At 46.4% G+C, this 19,374-nt stretch overlaps 1 pseudogene; it reads left to right on the top strand.

Moving 5' to 3' along the window:
• Positions 1–589: 589 nt before the first annotated feature.
• LOC135441570 (zinc finger protein 345-like) overlaps positions 590–19,374 on the top strand; it is a 46,496-nt pseudogene continuing 27,711 nt past the window's right edge.

Genomic DNA, 19,374 nt, shown 5'->3' on the forward strand with positions numbered 1-19,374 from the left:
AGCCCGGGCCCATTCCCTGACTGCGGCATTGCCGGGGTAGAAAGTGCAGCTGGAAGGAGGGAGGCATGGGGGAAAGCTGGATTTAAGGATCTTCTCTTACTTCCTATTATCCTGCTCTGAGTATTGGGAGTTTTAGCCAGAAATCTCTCCCCTCCCCCACTCATCCACAGCGCTTTGGGGCAGTTTTCTCTTTTTGTGGGAAATCAAAGCGATGCACTGATGCTCTTAATTAGGGGTAGGAGAAGTGAGGCTCCAGGGCTTCCCGCTGAGCCGGAGCCACCGGAGCCGCAGTGCCGGGAAAGCCGTGGCAGGAGCTGCGGAGAAGTTTGTGTTTTCAGCTCAATCCCACTCGGGCCCAGGCCCGTTCCAGGGCTGCTCCTCAGCTCCGGCTCTGCCCTCACGCAGCCCGCGGGGCCCAGAGAGCGCGGGGCGGGGCTGTGCCGTGTGCAGAGCCCGCCCCTGGCTGGGATTGGGCGATGGTGCCGTCAGTCGTGGTTGTGGCGCGCTGATTGGTGGGAGCGGGGCGAATCAGGGTCCCGGTGGCGGGCTGAGGGCGGCCGTGGCTGGGTAGCGGCGCCATTGTCTGAACCTGTGTGCGTGCCGTGGAGTGCCGGCGGCGGAGCTCGGAGGCGGCCGCAGCGCAGGTGGGAGCCGCGCTGGGTTGTGCGGGGGCTCGGGGCTGGCTGCGGGCCTCGGGGGCGGCAGGGGGCTCGGGCGGGTTCGTTGTGCCGTGTCCGGCCCGTGTTGCCGCTGGCGTGAGGGCGCTGCGGGAGCGGCTGCCCGCGGTCTCCTTGCGGCCGCTGCCTCGGCAGGAGCCGCTGCCGGAGCAGCGCTGGCTCGGCCCGGTTGCTGTGGCTGGGACAGAGGGGGCTGCCCCGTGCCCGGGGCTGTGCGGGGAAATTCCCGTGGCCGGAGGTTTCTGTGCCCAGAGGAGTCCTGTAAAAGTGACTTTATTGCTGGGCAGAGGGAGAGGCCGTGGGGCATTTGCCGTGCGCTCTCTGCCATTGTTGTAGTTCGCAGCCTCCTTTTTATCCTCATTTTCCCGGCCTCATCTCCCTCTCCCTTTGCCCACTGGCTGAGGTGCTTGGAAGGTTCAGACCTCCCGATCCGCCAACTGCATGTCCTCGTTAATGTGCACCCCCACTTTTGTAAAACAGCCGATATTCACGGCTCTGGTCTTCTGGAAGTTCAGGAATTTAGCGGGACTTTCTGTGAGCAGCAATCCATGTTAATTAGTAACATTTATTGAAGCTGGAGGTTTCGCCCGTTACTTCCTTATCTACGAGTCCCTGGCCCCTCGCTCAGCTGCTGAATGAGCTGCACTCTCAAGGTGTGGAGCATGGTAACTAGATGAGAGTTGCTGCAGCACATCAGAGGAGAAACAGCATTCGTTTAACCCATGGTCTGCCAGGGAGCCACAAAACCGTGTCCCATTCCCATTCTTTCCGCATTTGAATCCGTACATGAGCTGCTTTCTTATTTCCTTTGTTATCTGTTTCACCACTTTTCCTTTGTCATCTATTTGCCAACAGCAGTTTGTGTCATTTAATTTTCCACAAACTCCTCCTTTTTCTGCTAACAGATGATCTGATCCCATCCCATGGTGAAGTGTTGTGTTCCTCATTTCAGTGGATTGGTCAGCAGGAAGGTCAGGAGCTGGAGCTGTCTGGTTGGTTATTATTTCGAGGACAGCTTGTAATCTAATGATGCCATTGAAATGAGAAATGGGTTCTGTGGCTCCTGATATGAATTGGTTTGGGTTCCCAGGGCCTGGTCCATGGTGTTGTAGGATTTGTTCTGGTAGCCTTTCAGGTTTTCCCCATTTTTGGCCGCTCTCTCCAGCCAGGGCTGCATCAATTGACTGCTTTTGTGTAACTAAATCATCAAATCCTTGGATTCCCAACTGATTTCCTTGAATTTTTGGTAGCAAAAAATCCCCAGTGCTCTAATATACCCTATATAACACAGACAGTGACAGCACATGTTGGAGTGGGCAGAGGGATGATTCCCCCCCCATTTATTTATAGTGAAGTTTTCCCAACATTCTCCATGTGCTGTTTCCCTTTGCAGCTTCACCCGTTTGTGTTGCAGGGTCAGATATCCTCCCCCTGGGCTCTGCCTTGAGCTGTGCAAATTCCATCAGTGCCAGCAGGCAGAGCTTGGGGTGAGGGGCAGAGGGAATCAGCCCAATTCCTGCCCCAGGCAAGAGACCCAGGTGCATTGTCCACACTTTGCCCAGCAGTGTTCATTTGCATTTCTAAAGCTCCTCTGCAGGCTGCCTGGAATGGAGCTTCTCTTCCTGCTGCTGGGCAATGTTGATGTTTTGTTGCTGGTCGTTATCTCTGTGGGTATCTTTTGTGCTGTTCCCAGTCTGTTCAGGTGTTAAACTCATCTCCATTGAGCAGTGTAACACCCCTTAAAAAAACCTTTAAAATTCATTTCCCCAAGGCAAAGAAAACCAAGCCTGAGTAGAGAAATAAGGTTTAAAAGAACCGAAATCGGTACATTTTGCAGCAGTGCAATGGCAGGCAGCCCAGAATGTGGGTGTCAGTGAGCCCCAGAGTGGAATTGTGCCCTGGTGTTCCCCAGCAGCTGTGGCAGTGCAGGCCCAGGCAGCGCTGAAGCTGCAGCAGTGGCAGCAAGGCTTGGCCCCAGTGGCTGGAGATGGCAGAGGAGGGTGGCCAGGATTGCAGAGGATTCCAGCCGAGGATCTGTGGGCAGGCGCAGGGGCTTGGCCCGCTGTGGAGCCCTGGCTGCTGCTGCGTTGCCTTCAGGGCAGGCTCAGGGGCGGCCTCCCATCCTCCTGCTGCGGGCGGGAAGTGCAAATCTCCGGGGCTTCAGAGCCCTCGAGGCCAGGCTGAGGGGTCCCCCCCGTGTTGAGCTGTGCTGGCGGCTGTTTCTGGCCTCAGGGACACTTGGCATGGGCCCCTTGGCCACCAGTGGTGCTGCTTTGCACTCCTTGGGCGGGAGCCGATGTCCTGGCTGGGTGTTGGCAGCAGCAAAGTGCCAGGGCAGGCTGTGTGCCAGCCCAGCTTGCTGTGGGAGAATATGCCTTGATATCTGCTCCAGTGGTTGCTGAAGCAGTGAGAATTGCTTTTGCCCCCTGTTAGGTGCCATGGTGTCAGCAGAAGATATTGAAGCCTTCCTGCTCAGGGCATTTCAGTGCCAGGCTCTCACAAGCACCCACAGCTGCGCGGGTGGAGCTGAGCATGGGGTGGTGACCTGCGCTGTGTCTGATTCCCCTTCCTTAATAACAGCCTGTCTTGTAGCTCTTTTCCCTTCTGCTGCCCTTGCAGAGCCATCCACAAACACATTTTCTCCCTCAGGCCAGGGAATGTCCCATCATCAATCTGTCCCAGCCTGGGTCTGGAGCTCTGTCCCTTGAGTGCAGTCCTGGGTTCCTTGCCAGCCCCTCTCCAGGCTGTTCAAACAGGAGGCTGGGTTAAACCCTTGCCCTGTCCTCAGTTCTGAATCCTCCTGTGCCACTGAACAAGTTTCATACTGTAATAACCGAGCCCTGCTCATCCGTTTAGAGGCTCTTTTGGTTGTCAGAGCTTTAAGTTTATGTAGGACTTGAACTGTAAGAGATCCTCGTGTTGTCGTCAGTTTTCAGGCCTCAGTTCCCATGAAAGCTGTGTCTGCACAATTCTGCAGACAATGCGGCCACTCTCTGGCCACTGGGTTAAACATTTTAGCACAAGAATTCCTTAGGGAAGACCCTGTTTAACATCCACCTGAACTTGAAATTCTTTTTCCCTGTCGGGAAGGCCCAGGCTAGCTGCCTCAGTTAATCTTCATTTTAACACTTGAAAATTCTGTGTTTCCTCCTGCTGTCCATCCATCCAGTTTGTTGACTGGCAGTATAGGAGTGTTGTAGGGAGACATCCTTGGCTCCAAAAGCCCTGCCTTTAACGGGGGCTCAATACCGGGCTGTGAGCCCTTCCTTCCCTCTCTTGGAACAGGGTATTGGTTTTGGAAACCACCTGTCCTGGTTGCTTTAAAGGAATTTGTAGAGGCTCCATATCTAATTTTCCCTATTTCCCTGGGACTGCCCCGCTTTGGGGTTCACTTCAGCATAGGCCTTGTCAATCTTTTCACTCAGAGGTAGAAAACAACTAGCCTCTGTATCCCCTTTTACAGTATTAAAATCCAGCTCACAAATTCCTTCCTAGTTAATTACAACCACAGGAGGAAGAAAAAGCAATTCATTTAATTCAAACCGATCCACCACAGCATCTAATAGTGGTTGAACAAATCATACCTGCTCATCTTTCCCACTCATTCCCTTAAAAATTAAAATATTCCTTTACTAATTTCCCCCTTAGGTCTAAGATTCAGAGTGCATTGAGAGGCCCCTGTGTCCATCAGGAAATGCCTCCTCTCAATGCAGACCCACCCTGAATGTTCTCAAGGGCTGCAGTGTGGAGGGTCCCTGGTGTGATGGGAGCTGTGACAGCCCTGCCAATCCATGTCCATGAAGGGGTGGACTTGCTGGTCCTGAGGGTGCTGCTGTCTGTGCTTGCAGTGTCCTTGTGCCCTGCAGCTGGAGCCCTGGTTCCTTGCCAGGGGCTGTTTGGGTGGGCTCTCCCCTGCCGAGGAGGGCAATGCCTCTGCCAGGTGCTTGTGGCCGAGCCCTGCCCTGGGTGCTGGGGCCCCCTTGGGCCCTGGGCTTGATCCCTCAGGGGCTGTAGGAACTGTGCCCTGGCCTTTGCCTTCAGCTTGGCCTTTTGCTGCTCCCTTCTTGCACTCACCGGCTGTGCCTCTGTGCCCAAGTGCTGCAGGGCCTTCTTGTGCCCCTCCTGCAGCCCCCTCAGTGCCTGTGGGTGCTTGTCTTGCTTTACAAGAGAGGTGTCTGCCCGGGAAGGCAGAAAAAGCCTCTCTTGGAATGGAGAATGCAAACCCCCTCCCTCTTAATTTTTAGACTAGTGAAATCAAAGGGGCCTCAGGCAAAGATATGGGAATAGGAATACCAGTTCTTTACTAGTGTGTATAATAAAGCAAACAAACAGCAACAGCTGCGGCACTGACAGCAAACAGAGGCCGGAGCCAGTCCCGGCCTTTGGGCTGCGGCGCTTTCCCCTTGGGTGCAGTTCCGGGCACGGCCGGCAGGGGCGCTGGTGGCTCCCGCGGGGCGGGGCAGCGCATCCCTCCCATGGGAACCTCTCTGAACGGAAATAGAGCAATCCCTTCATCTAACTCTTTCACTTTTTTACCTTCTCTAGCCTTTCTCCCGTGTTTTGGGAATGAATTTGGAGAGGGCTGCCTTTAAACTGAGCTCCTAGTGTTTCGATAAGGTGCTTCCTGTGGAGAGACACAGAGTTTCCCTGAACAGCCGGAGCTGTGGTTACCAAGGGGACGTAACTCAGAGCAGGACGGGGTCAGGGGAGGATATCCCGCCGAGGCTCGGTGGGAGTGTGGGCAGGGTCTGCAGCCGGAATCGGCAGAGGGGGATCTTCCCGTGGAGCCCGAGGCGGAGCGTGGGCAGCCCCCACATGGCTGATGGCGGCTGATCCGGCAGCTCCCGGCAGAGCAAAGGCAGGTGGGAGAGCCCGGCAGCAGCGGCGGTGCCCAGCGCAGGTGGCACGGGCAGGGCAGCCGGGGATGGGATGGCTGGGACCCGCCCTGGGTGCGGTGGGCGCGGTGACCTCGGAGCAGGCGGCAGGACAGAGCAACCCCCATCTTGCCCAGCATGGGCGGCAGAGCGGCCGCGGGCCAGGCAGTGGGAGCAGGGCACACAAATTGAGCGACAGCGCCGGGGCGGGTGGAGCTGCCCTGGGCAGTGAGGCCGCACCTGGGATGGAAAGCGGGGCAGGCGGAGCTGAGGCGGGCAGCGAGCCGGGACCCGGGACAGGCGCCTCGGCCGCGAACGGAGGGGGCAAGAGCTGCAGAGGATCCCACTCTCTTTCTGATTTTTCCTCTTGTTCCCTTCCCTTTCATTTCCCCTTCTTCTTTTCTTGTCTTGGGCCTTTCTGATACTTGAAAAATTTTTCTTCTCCGAAAATCTGCTAACATATGGCATTTTGTCTTTCTTCTAGATTAAACGGGTTTTGTTAACAAATAAATCCTGAACCTAACAAATCCAAACTTCTGCTTGGATACTTTGAATTGGTCAACGAGCTTATTCACTGCCGGAGCACCAGGGTAGCTATAGATCCAATGGTTTCAGGAACCCACGTCTTAAGAGAGGAACCCACTTGCCGCGGCAAAAAGTCCAAATATGGACCACACTGGACAAATTCAGACCAGCTCTTTTTGTTTATTAGTACATCAGCCTCAGAACATTGTTAGATGTTAACAGCATGCTGGCCTAAAGGAAAATGTCCCCGAAGGTGGGGTAAAACGGAATGACATAAAACCATCTCAGTTTAGATTTCAACCAATCACACCAAAGCAAGACATATTGACAAGCTTTCCATCCAATCTTATAAAACATACGTAAGAGTAGTTAAAACAAAGACTGGTTCATAAAAGACAAAGAACAGAGCTCTATTCACAGTAACCTTCTAAAGATATACATTAAATAAACTTGTTGCCATCCTAAAGCCACATCTACAGAGTCCTATTGTTATTTGTCACGTCTACTGCTTGGGAAACTTTTCTGCTTGCTTGGGAAACTTTTCTGCTGTAACAGAGTCTTAGGGCCACATCCTGAGGCCTAAATACTCTTTTTTAACCATTTCCTAAAAACCCTCTAACTTTATGGATTCCCACATTTCCCCCTCTCTGTTTGACTCAGAATCTTTCAATTTCTTGTCGCTTACTACTTGCGTTTCATAGCTCTACTGTAAAATTTCTGCTTATCATCTCTTGGAGACCTATCTGCACTAAAGCACTGCTACATTACGGCACAGCAACTTAATGCTGTGATGGTCTCATCCTTGAAAGAGATATGAATCATGTTTGGTAACAGTTACAAGTCATTGTTCAAAAAACTCTGGTCGATTCCAAGGCCTTAATTCAAAACCTTCGTTCATGTCTTTACCTTTATCTACTGCTTTCGTGAGATTCCGAACACTCTCTGTGCTTCTATTTCCTAAATCTCCTGCTTGTATGACGAAAACTTCACGGACTGTTCGGTTCATCATTCGCCGAACACAACAAAGTACACAAGGTACCACTATACATATCAGTATTAGAACACCTAGTACATAAAGACCTATCTTGCAAAGTTGCCTTAGCCAAGGTGCGAAGCTCCATTTTTGAAACAAATCATCCAACCAGGAACTTCCATCTTTTTTAATTTGGGCTGTCAGATCCTTCAATTTTTGAATGCTTTTGTGAATGGATTCAGAATGGTCAGACAAATTCATACAACACAATCCTTCGAATTCTTCACAACTATGACCTTGTGCCAGTAAAAGAAAATCAATAGCTGCTCTGTTTTGAAGAGTAGCATGTCTAATACTATCAACATCGGTCAACATATCACTGATTGCAGAGGATGTGGCATTAGCTTGTTTGCTCAGCTGACATCCAACTCTATCTAATTGTCTCAATGCCACTGCTGAGGCCAATTGGGGTAAAAATATACCTGCTGAAACCCTTCTGGTGGCATTCCAAGGCATAAAATCACTCTGACAGTTCTCATCATAATGAGGAACAGCTCTCGTTTTCTTTTGTTTCTTTTTCATCACTGCTTTGGCAGTGGGGGCAATTATGGTGAGCATACCAATGCTACAAGGACTACCTTCAAGGTGAGCTGGAATGCCTTGCCAAGCCCTGTCTCCGCAAATGAACCAATACCCTTTCGGCAATTGCCATGGATATTGATCCGTCTCCGGAAACACATCTCAACTGTTTGAAACATTACACTAAAAACTCAAATTTTTATATGCAAAATAATGAGGAGTAACACTAAACTTTGGGGGATCACCTTTTTGCCAGGCACGAGTCATAAAAGTAAAACAAAAATCTATGGTCAAAGAACTAAGGATTTCTAATTCTTGAGGTTCAGATGTTGCTCTGAGAAGTTTTTTGGACTAAATGTTCTAATTGAAAGAGGGATTGTTTCTATTGTCAATTCTACTTGGCTTACCATTGGATTGTTTTTTGACTAAAGGTAACTCTTTCACTGGCACACCAACCAAACAGGTTGAAAAAGGCTTTTCTGGTTCTGAATTTGATAGACATATAGTATCTGATCCGGCAGCCTTGGCTAAGGTCACCCAAACATTTGTTTTCGGTTGATCCACAGGAAAATCTGCACGACAAAAAACAATTAAAATCAAGCAAGACAAATATACTATTTGAACTTGCTCCATCTCTTTCATGAACTAAGTCTTGGCAGAATTTTTTCTACACAAAATCTCTAATTTAAACCTTTGCCAAAAATTAAGACTGTTAAACAAACATTCAGCATTCAATTAGCATACTCATAAACAACATTGACACAAATTCAGAGTTCATGGGTTCCACCGATGTATAAAGAACGTCAGGCACAAGAGATGTCAGGTGAGACCCGGGATCTTTCGATTCGGTTCACGTCTGCGTACTTGCTTCCTCGGTTCTGGGCTCGACTGCAGGTTCTGAAGTGCGATATGGTTTGACGTTTTTGGCAGGAACCCACTTGATTCCAGCATCTGTGGAGACAAAAGCATACCCTTTCCCCAAATTATTAATCAAAATCCCCAATTATTAATCAAAGCCTTGTTCAGTCTCATCTGTGGGGTGATCTCCATTCTCCCTCTCTGTTGATCTAATATGCGTTTTAGGGTTTGATGTGTTCTTTCAATGACTGCTTGGCTTGTGGGAGAGTGGGGAATACCAATGATGTGCTGAACACCCCATTCGTTTAGAAACATGACCAATTTTTGAGATATGTATGCGGGACCATTGTCAGTTTTTACTTCTTGGGGTACACCCAATGAAGCAAAAGCTTGCAGGAAATGATGACAGGCATGATTGCCGGTTTCACCTGTGTGAAGGGAAGCAAAAACTGCACCAGAGAATGTATCTACGGAAACATGAATATTTTTAAATTTACCAAAAGAAGGATATTTAGTAACATCCGTTTGCCACAACTGTAGGCTTTGTAAGCCTCGGGGGTTGATTGCTCCTGTAGAAACAGGAGGTTGTACCAATTGACAGTCAGGGCAAGTATGAATGATAGCTTTAGCTTGACTTTTAGTAATTTGGAACATTCTCACAAGTGCTTGGGCATTTTGATGGAAGAAGGCATGACTCAATTTTGCTTGTTCAAAAATGTTTGGCAATGTGTTAGAAATGACCATTGTCAGCTTGTCCGCTCTTGCGTTTCCTTCCACTAAAAATCCAGGAAGTGAAGAATGTGCCCTAATATGAGAAACAAAATATGGGTTAGTTCTATATTGCAAAGTTGTAAAAAGACATAAAAGCCAACGATGTAAAGTTTCATTGCTAACATCCTTTAAAATTGAACCTTCTATTCTTCTAACTACATTAGCAACATAAGCAGAATCTGTGACCAAATTAAAAGGCTGAGGAAAAAGTTGAAATGCTCGAACTACTGCGGCAAGCTCAACGATTTGAGGGGATCCCTCTACTGTTTGTATATCAGATTCCCAAACATTAGTTTTTTGATTAAACCAAGTTACAACAGACTTGTGGCTTTTGCCAGAGCCATCAGTGAAGAGAGTCACAGCATTTAAAGGTTCTTCACTTAATTTAGGTTTTTCTCTGAAACTCAATTTTGCTTGCAGTAGCTTGTGAGCTGGATAGTGTATGGAACACACACCTGGGAAACCCAAAAATGCATATTGTAGATCATCAGAATTTTGCATTGCCCAATTGAAGTAATCCTTTTTCAATGGCAAAAAGATAACTGAAAATTCCTGACCTGCTAAAGTTAACAATCTGGTTCTAGCTTTGATTATTATGTATGCAATCATTTCTAGAACTGTGAAAATGGTCTTTGGAAACCTGTAGGGAGGAAAAACCCATTCCATTATTGTCGGATCTCAAAATCTCAGCCCTGAGATGCTGAGCCTCCGAGACCAGCTTGGGGGTCTCGGGAGTCCTGGAATGTTGCCAGAAGTGTCTGGTAGCTGGACTTTAACCCTACACAGGAGACGACAAGGATGAGGGCTTCACAGGGCCTCACCGGGGTGAAGGGTGGAAAGATTAGTTAATTAGAGGGTGAGACACAAGGTTTAAGATTTATGTACAGGGGGGTTTAGAGGAGTAAGATGGAGGAATTGGGGTGTGTCCTGTCCTCCTCCTTCTTCCTCCTCTCCTCCATCTTCTTTGGCCACGGTGGCACCTTTCTATTGGTTATTACTAAGAGTACACCGAGTTATAACAATAGATGGTATTGGGGAAAAATGATAAATATTGTATACGTAGCAAAGGGTATAAAGATAGGTGCCTGCCCCGGAGGGAGACGGAGTGTGCCCATGGCTGACTGCTGAGCAGATCTCTGTCTGGCTGAAAGAACATCTTTTAGATAAACAATTAATAAACATAAAACCAGAAAGAAGAACTGAAGCCTCTTCTCGTCTTTCGATACTCGGGTGCCCCAAGGCCACCTCCGGGCCACCTCCGGGCCTCCCAGGCCCCTCAAACAGCCGAGATAAACCGGACATTTGGCTTCCACTGGGTGAGCTCTGACCACCACAACCTTTCGGGGGGGCCACCACCACCTTCAAAGCCCTGAAGAAAGAGAGAGAAGAAGAAAAAAAAAGCCAACACAGACTGCAAAAAAACAGCAGTCACTGAGAATTCCATCTCTCAGTTTCTGCCGAAGGGAATTCGTAGCAGGACAGCCCGGACTGGAACCAGAAGGCGCCCTGGATCCACTTCTCCTGATCTGCTGGACAGTGATCGAGACGTCCAGACTGCTCTGTGGGCGACAGATTCGGTAAGAAAGCCTGAAAAATAACAACATGGGAGGCACACTTTCCCAGGAACAACGGGAAATTTTGTCCGCCCTACAGGGTGTGACTGAAACGTATACAGAGGGAATTCCAAAGAAAGAATTAAAACAATTATTACTATGGGCAAGGCTAAACTACCCACTGGCAGAAACGTGCCTGCTATTTGAAGTGGGGTTTTGGCAGGAAATAAATAGACACCTATATTTCTTAGCTACTAAAAAAGATGAGACAGCGTTGAAGCTGCTGTCTCCTGCAAGAATAATGCTGGAAGGGATTTCTATGCAAATGAAATTCCAGGACCCCCGGACGCAGCAGACGCCCGGGGGGGAGGCGTCCCTGAAAGGGGCGGGGGGCAAAGCCCCGGGAAAGAAAAAATTAGCTCTGGCCTTAAAAGGCCAAGAGGAAACTGCTCCTGAAAAAAAAGAGCAAGAAATATTATTAAAACACCCGGTCCCAAAACCCAGAAACCCTGGGAAACTCCCAAAAAAGCGTCCAGAAAGCCCAGAGAGCATGGAGGACTCAGGACCGAGGGGGGAGAGCAGGGGGGGGAAGAAAAAGGGATCGGGGGAGGCGCTTTCTCGCGGCGGCGGAGCAGGCGGGGAGCGCGGGTGAAGAAAAAACAGAGAAGGCGTGTTCAGATACGGCTTTGCTAAGCTCAGGGCCGGGGGGTGCAGCGGCCCCGGGGGCCGGCAAGGCAGCAGAAACGCGCACGGCGGGCAAAACTCGCAAAAAACCCGGGGGGGAGAAGCCACAAACCAAAGCCGGGGCGTCTGACCCATGCAGCGGCATGGGGGAAAATTGCGCAATCCCAGAAAGGCTGCCGGGAGACGCGGCGGGCGCGCGGTTGTGACGCAAAAAAAACCCGGAGCGAGTCGCGGCGGGCGCGGGTGCCGGCGGGAGCGGCCACACACGCTGACGAAAGGCCACACACACACACAGCGTCGGAGGAGGAGGAGACAGTCAGGGGCAGACCGAGGGGGGAAAATTCAGAGGCGGAATAAAAAGGGAGAGAAAAAAATTACCTCGGGAGAGACACAGAGCAGCTCGGAAAGCACGCATGCGCCGAGCGCGGGCGGGGGCGGGCCAGACCCCGGTGACGTCTCAGGCGAGGAGGGGCCCTCTCCAGACTTGGTGCCTTTGGTAAAAACCCTCGGGGTCCCAAGCCTCTCCCCTCCTGGGGAGGCTTGTGTGTTTTCTAACCCTATTGTCAGTTGAATCAAAAACTAGGTAACCCCTGAGTGAGCTTGCAGACAGCAACAATCGCGGAACAAAGAGGCAGTTGTCAGCAGAGCTACAGCATCATTTCGTAACAAGTCTGCAACTATCCAGCGATTTTCCTCAACAAGATATAAGAAGAAACGAATACTCAGACAAAAGTCGGGACTCAGACTGCAAAGGACAACTCAGAAGAGAAACAAGAGAAACGAAAGACTCTGGGGGGGTTTTTTTCTCTTTGGGGTCTTGAATATTTCTGTATAAGAACGAAAGACTGGGAGGTTTTCTCCTTAAAGTCTTGAATTGCAATAGGCAATAGAGTAAATTTATCTATTATAGGGAAAACTGACAAAGGATCATATATTGATCAGCTGGTAGATTTCTTTGACATTTCTCCCATTTGGAGAAGAATTTTAAGGGTAGATTTCTTTGACACTTCTCCCATTTGGAGAAGAATTTTAAGGGCAGATTTCTTTGACATTTCTCCCATTTGGAGAAGAATTTTAAGGGTAGGATTTTATGTTTTAATAGTTTAGGATTTTATATTGTAATAATTTTCCTAGTCCTCATCCATGTCGTCCCAGATGCCATGAATTGGATTGTAAAAGAGGTTTTCTTGGGGCAAACAGAAGGGGGAGATGTCGGATCTCAAAATCTCAGCCCTGAGATGCTGAGCCTCCGAGACCAGCTTGGGGGTCTCGGGAGTCCTGGAATGTTGCCAGAAGTGTCTGGTAGCTGGACTTTAACCCTACACAGGAGACGACAAGGATGAGGGCTTCACAGGGCCTCACCGGGGTGAAGGGTGGAAAGATTAGTTAATTAGAGGGTGAGACACAAGGTTTAAGATTTATGTACAGGGGGGTTTAGAGGAGTAAGATGGAGGAATTGGGGTGTGTCCTGTCCTCCTCCTTCTTCCTCCTCTCCTCCATCTTCTTTGGCCACGGTGGCACCTTTCTATTGGTTATTACTAAGAGTACACCGAGTTATAACAATAGATGGTATTGGGGAAAAATGATAAATATTGTATACGTAGCAAAGGGTATAAAGATAGGTGCCTGCCCCGGAGGGAGAAGGAGTGTGCCCATGGCTGACTGCTGAGCAGATCTCTGTCTGGCTGAAAGAACATCTTTTAGATAAACAATTAATAAACATAAAACCAGAAAGAAGAACTGAAGCCTCTTCTCGTCTTTCGATACGCGGGTGCCCCAAGGCCACCTCCGGGCCACCTCCGGGCCTCCCAGGCCCCTCAAACAGCCGAGATAAACCGGACACATTATTAACAAAGGATCTTGCTCTGTGGCGTCCCACTGGAAAATGAGACCACAAAGCTGCATCTTCTCTCCTAAAATTGCAAGAAAAAAAGGGTTTTCAGGAACGCAGCGATGAGCTTGTCTTTGTTGAAGAGCCTCTGTGATCTTGTCGAGAGCAGCACAAGCTTCAGGGGTTAAAGTTCTTGGTGAAGTAAGGTCGTTACTTCCTCTCAGTAAATTGAAGAGTGGACTCAGTTCATCATTGGTGATTCCCAACATCGGTCTGACCCAGTTTATTTCTCCTAGAAGTTGTTGTAACTCTTGTAGGTTGTTGACTCTGGTTCGGATCTGAATTTTTTGTGGTGTTATTGTCGTCTCAGTCATCTTCCATCCCAGGTACTTCCAAGGTGAAACTTCTTGAATTTTAGTTCAGAGATTTCAAGTCCAGCTTTTTGAATTTCAGCAACAACACAGTCTCGAGTTTCTTCCATCTCTTCCTGTGTAGAGGCTGTGATGAGAAGATCATCCATGTAGTGTAGAATCATGGATCTTGGAAACTTCTGCCGGGCAGGATGCAAGGCTTGGGCAACGAAATGTTGACAAATTACAGGCGAATTTTTCATTCCTTGTGGGAGCGATTTCCAATGGTATCTTCGAACGGGTTCACTTCGGTTGATGACGGGAACTGAAAAGGCAAATCTTGGAGCGTCATCAGGGTGAAGTGGAATATGGAAGAAACAGTCTTTTAAATCAATTATAACGAGAGGCCAATGCTTCGGGATCATGGGCAACGAAGGAAGTCCAGGTTGAAGAGAACCCATGTCTTCAATCACTTCATTGATTTTCCTCAGGTCATGTAGCAACCTCCAGGAATTAGATGTCTTCTTGTGGATGACGAAAACTGGAGAATTCCAGGGACTGTTTGTGGGAGTGATGTGGCCTTTCTGTAATTGTTCTTCTACCAGTTTATTAAGAATGTTCAACTTTTCTTCTGTCAAAGGCCATTGGTCGACCCACACAGGATGGTTGGTTTTCCAGATGAGCTTTAAAGTTGCAGGTTTTGACGAAGTTTTCATTACAGGCCCACTTCCAGTCTTGCTCCCCATTGGGACAGGACGTCTCTCCCCCAGACGGTGAGAGGCTTCTGAACAACAAAAGGACGTACTGTTGCAGTCTTTCCTTCAGGACCTGTAATGTCAATCATGGATGCACTTTGCATACAAACAGTAGCACCTCCAATTCCTGAAAGAGAACCTGAAGGAGCTACTAAATCCCAGTCATTGGGCCAAAACATGTGAGAAATCACAGTAACATCTGCACCAGTATCAGGCATTCCTGTAACATAAATTGTTTGACCACAGTGAGTCAAGCTACAAGTTAGTTGTGGACGGTCACTGTTCAAATATTGCACCCAGAAAACTTCTGCACCTGAGGTATTAGGAGACACATTTTCAGATGCCAGAAATGCAATAGCAATAGATGTGTTGGGTGGAATTACCGTCGGAACATCAAATGCAAGAGCTAAAATCATCAGCTCTTCATTATAATTTACTGAAACAACAGTAGGGAAGATTGACAGTCCCAGAAATTTGTTGTTTGCTTTACCCATAATTAAGAAATCTTGTCCTTCTTGACAAGAGTTGATCAGCCCAGTAGGAATATTCACCCAGCAAAAATTAGTTAAAAGATGAATTAGTTTTGAGGAACTCAATTCAACCCTTGTGTTTGGAATTGCTGAGCTGGCATCATTCGGGGGTGGGCTGTTTGAGAGACAAATGGCTGACGTGCCATCATCATTTGTTCCGAAATCTGGTTGCCAGTGGGTGCCACTATTTGTGTCTGAGCGCGGTGGAACGCGCTGTTTTTGAAGTTTAACGACAGTGGGTTCCCATTAATATCAAATAGTGAGTGACAGTATTTAGCAAGATGCCTTCCTTTTCGGCATCGAGGGCAAATAGAAATTTGATTTGCTGTTCCACGACAATCCTTTTTGAGGTGGCCTAATTTACCACAAGCAAAACAGACAGGCCTTTTATTAGGATCTACTTGCACAGCATTAACAGAGTTTTCCCAACGTTTTTCATATTTTTCCAAAAGCTTTCCAATTTTATCTATTTGTTGTGTCAAATTGTGTTCCAGTGTTTTTTCCAAAGCATTGACCTGTGAATTTGCAGCATTTTGTGAACTCATAAGTCTGCTGCAAGCTGTTAGCATCTGTGTAACTGTTGGAGGCTGATCAGGCAAAGCTAAAATAATTTTTCTACATTCATCATTAGCATTTACATAAGCAAGATTTTGAATAATATAAGAGCGGGCTTGTTCATCTGGACATTGCCTTTCAACAGCTTGAGTTAATCTATCCAAAAAAGAACCATAAGATTCAGTTTCACCTTGTTTGATCAGTGGATAAGAGCTCAGATGTGAACCCACAGGTTCAAGTGAAAGCAAGGCCTTTCTAGCAGCATCTTTAATGTCTGCTAAAACAGGCCGAGGCAGTTCAGCTGCTTGATTTTCAGGCCTATTGTAAGGTGAATCACCAGCCAATTGAGCAACATCCAAATCGGCATAATCAGTATCTGCATATCTTTCAACCAACTTGTTAAGTAACCTTTTCCATTGTAACTCCCATAGTAGATACTGTGAATTGGTTAAGATCAAAGTTGCCACATTCCTGCAATCAGCAGGAACTAAATCATAAGAGTTAAAAATATTTTTCAACACACTATTAAAATAGGGAGAAGAAAATCCACTTTCTTTCAAAGCCTGTCGTAATTCCTTTATATCATGGTGATTGAGTCTTTCATATTTTGGATTTCTATCATTTCTTCCATATTTCACTGGTAAGGCAAGATATTGTTTCTTTAAATCCGAATCCCTTTCTAGTTTCTGATTAATGTATGACCAATCCGGTAATTTTAATGGAGAATCAGAATTGTCTCTTTGATCAATGACAGTATGAATATTCCCTTTGCTTCTAATCAGTACATTTTCTGATCCTGTATCATTAAATCCAAACCTTCCAGTCACTCTGGCTCTGGCAGGAACACTGTGCTCTTGTCCGGGAATTCTGCCAATTCCGGGAGCTCGGCCAATTCCGGGAGGCCGGCCAACCTGATCATGAGAACACACCTCTAAATTTTTTTCAGAAACCTCCAAGCAACACGCCCCCCTCGGAACCCTGCCATGAAAGGCAGGGGTGGACTCCAACAAACAACACACCTCTTCTGAAGCCCGGCCCAAAGGGGCCGAGACAGAGGCGTGTTCCCCTGTTCTGGGAACACTGCCACGCTCTAACCTTGAATTTGCTACTTTACCACAAGTTTCACATTGTCTCCCTGCCAAGAAAAACTCAGCTGAAGAATCCACAAATCCAGGTTTTAAACTTACATGGTTTTGTTTTAAAATACAAGAATTAGGATCACAGCAATGAGGAAAAAACTCAACCCGTGTTTTTTCAGGTTTTTGAGAGTTATCCATTCTCTCAAAGGACTCCATCCTTTGAATTAAAGCCAATTTTTCTTTCTCTGTACCTATGGATTGACGATTACCATAAAAACCAGGTTTTTGCTTAACTGAAAGAGAATTCCCAGAACCCCCAGAAACCAAAATTTCCTGAGTGGAAGAAACACCCTCAGTTTCCTCTTCAGGCATATCACAATCTAAACCAGCTTTCAGTGTCCCCGCACAACCACTCTTAGGAAATACATTCACTTTTTCATTAACATTTTCTACAAATTTTGTCCCTTCCCCCTACAAGAGTCACATATTTTTACATTAACAGAACAACGTGAAGAAGAGTCTGAAAAAGTCTCATTTTTTCCCAGAGAGAGAGAAGAAAGATTTTTCTCAGTGGAGTTCAAATCAGCATTTGAGACAACATTTGTTACATTCTCCGAAACACACACAGTCTCAGGTTTACTGGAATTTAAAGAGACAGAGCCAGAAGCTTGGTTTTCTGAATCCGAGTTCACCTTATTATTGTCAGTTTGTTTAAAACATTCCATCAGGGCTCGTGCAATGGGCATCAATTCTCTTAGACTTTCATCTTTTTTAAGAGTGACTAGATTATAAATCCTCCAGTTTATCTGATCCCAAAAATGAAAAGTAAAGGCAGACTGTAAATTTAAATCTTGCGTATTTGTTTTAACCCATATAAGTAAGTTTTTAAGTTCAATTTTTGAAACTTCAGAGTGCCCTTTTTCTTGTAACAATGTCTCTAATTGATAAAAAACATCCCATTCAACTTTTGATAAGTTCGTTCCCATTTTTGTTTTCTTTTAACACAAAAACCCGTTACCCAAGCGCTCTCCCGAGAAAAGTTACTTACAAATTTCTTGGCTTGGCGGGAGAGATGATACAGTCCTCCTGATTAACACTTGGGTCTCCAGCGGCCGGGAAATCCAGGATTTTTTCTTCTTTCTTCTAATCTAGGTCCTCGAACGGGGTTCCCGAACGGGAAAGTCCTCACACGGGACACCAAAATGCCAGAGCACCAGGGTAGCTATAGATCCAATGGTCTCAGGAACCCACGTCTTAAGAGAGGAACCCACTTGCCGTGGCAAAAAGTCCAAATGTGGACCACACTGGACAAATTCAGACCAGCCTTTTTTATTTATTAGTACATCAGCCTCAGAACATTGTTAGATGTTAACAGCATGCTGGCCTACAGGAAAATGTCCCCGAAGGTGGGGTAAAATGGAATGACATAAAACCATCTCAGTTTAGATTTCAACCAATCACACCAAAACAAGACATATTGACAAGATTTCCATCCAATCTTATAAAACATACGTAAGAGTAGTTAAAACAAAGACTGGTTCATAAAAGACAAAGAACAGAGCTCTATTCACAGTAACCTTCTAAAGATATACATTAAATAAACTTGTTGCCATCCTAAAGCCACATCTACAGAGTCCTATTGTTATTTGTCACGTCTACTGCTTGGGAAACTTTTCTGCTTGCTTGGGAAACTTTTCTGCTGTAACAGAGTCTTAGGGCCACATCCTGAGGCCTAAATACTCTTTTTTAACCATTTCCTAAAAACCCTCTAACTTTATGGATTCCCACAATTCACGACCTCCTAATATTGTTTTTCTCCTCACGTTTTTATTTATCCTTTGGCAAATTAAGCATCTTTCAGTTACTTGCTTGGCTACTCCAAAAATCCCAGTGCACCCATAGTTCTTTAAAAAATGATCACACAAAGCTTGAGTAGCACAGTGCGTTTTCTGATACATGTGTTCTAATATTTTCCTAGTAAGCACATTTTATTAAGTAATTGTTTTCCATCAAGAAGTTTCCATTTCCCTGATTTATCTTGGTCACTTCCAGTCTTTTTTAATTCTTTTTTCTCGGCGTCCCTAAAGTTTGGAATTTCCAGTTTTTCCTGGTTTGGAGTTAATATTAACATAACTCTTTCAGCTCCATTTTCTGCTGCATCCTTAGCTTTGTGATCTGCCAAATTATTTCCTCTTCTTTCTGGGGTCTTTCCCTTTTGGAGTTCCCTGATATGTACCATAGCTACCTCTTTTAGGTGATTGTAATGCTTCTAAAATAAGTTCCTCATGTACTAATCCTTTTCTTCTTGAATTAAGTAATCTTTTTCCTTTCCAAATTTTTTACAGGTATGTACTACTCTAAAGGCATACCTTGAATCAGTATACATAGTTCCTTTATTTTGTGTTAAATATTCTAGTGCTCTTTTTAAAGTATATAATTCACAAGTTTGAGCTTACTAGTTTAAGGTTAATTTCCCTTTTTCCATAGTTTGCACGTTTTTTCCATCAACTTCTACATACCCTGTATTTTCTCCTTTTGCAAGAAGTTGTATCTCTGTTAGCTAACATAACTCCCAAAGGACTATTTTTTTCTTTTCCCCTATATGCAAATTACTGGTTTTCTGTCTCATTTTCAAGATCTTATCTATTAATCTTCTTCCTCTGTTTTCACATTCACTAACAACCTAAATACCACTTTTCTTTGAACTACACCCAGAGAAATAAAAAACATTTTTCTCACACTACTTTCAGCACAATACACCTCCCTCCAAGGAGATATAG

Source organism: Zonotrichia leucophrys, unplaced genomic scaffold, assembly GCF_028769735.1.
Source record: "Zonotrichia leucophrys gambelii isolate GWCS_2022_RI unplaced genomic scaffold, RI_Zleu_2.0 Scaffold_346_54487, whole genome shotgun sequence".
NCBI classification, from domain to species: domain Eukaryota; kingdom Metazoa; phylum Chordata; class Aves; order Passeriformes; family Passerellidae; genus Zonotrichia; species Zonotrichia leucophrys.